Source organism: Penaeus monodon, chromosome 15 (genome assembly GCF_015228065.2).
Source record: "Penaeus monodon isolate SGIC_2016 chromosome 15, NSTDA_Pmon_1, whole genome shotgun sequence".
NCBI lineage: Eukaryota > Metazoa > Arthropoda > Malacostraca > Decapoda > Penaeidae > Penaeus > Penaeus monodon.
This window is the reverse complement of record NC_051400.1, coordinates 14,685,275-14,685,933: the sequence shown is the minus strand read 5'-3', so window position 1 is coordinate 14,685,933 and position 659 is coordinate 14,685,275. Positions and strand designations below refer to the sequence as shown.

General features: G+C 39.9%; 1 pseudogene; it reads right to left on the bottom strand.

Annotated features, from left to right (window-relative positions):
- Positions 1 to 659, bottom strand: part of LOC119582236 — a 9,005-nt pseudogene that overhangs the window by 7,897 nt on the left and 449 nt on the right.

The following is a 659-nucleotide window of genomic DNA, read 5'->3' as shown; positions in this document are numbered from 1 at the left end:
TGTGGCCAGGAGAGAGGGCTTAGTATTGGGAAACTACCTGGCTGCATGGGGTTTAAATTAAGACTGTGATCATGGAAAGCCATTTTCAGGACTTATCTGTCAGACAAAGGGCACATGGCAAACAGTGGGTTTTTTTTGTAAACAGAGCCAATTAGCCAATCAGATCTTGCTAAGTCAGCAATGTGATCACGTGATCAACCCTCCAACTGCATAGTGCATAAATGATGGCACTGGTTCAGTTCTGGATAATAACTTTAGATTTGATGAAACTTTACCAGTTTTCAAACAGAACATTAGAATAAAGGTCCACTTACTGTTAAGCATGTCCACAGCCGAGAAAAGGCCTTGGAAGGGGACGATTTTTAATGACATTTTGGAGATTGTACAAAATAGAAATGGACCTTGGAATCAAATAATTCAAAATAAAAAAGGGATCCTCATGATGTCAAAGAAGAAATCACCTAAAATAACCAATCAGAGACCTCATATGAGCAATTTTACTAAGAGTACCTGTACCACTTCATGGGTTCCCCCAAGCTCACCTGAACAGACAAAACAGCAGCCATGAATCTCGGGAATTGCAAAATTATGCTGCTAAACCTCCCACAAACTTTATGGGAGGTTCTGCAACATAATTTCTACACGTACGTGGATTAAGA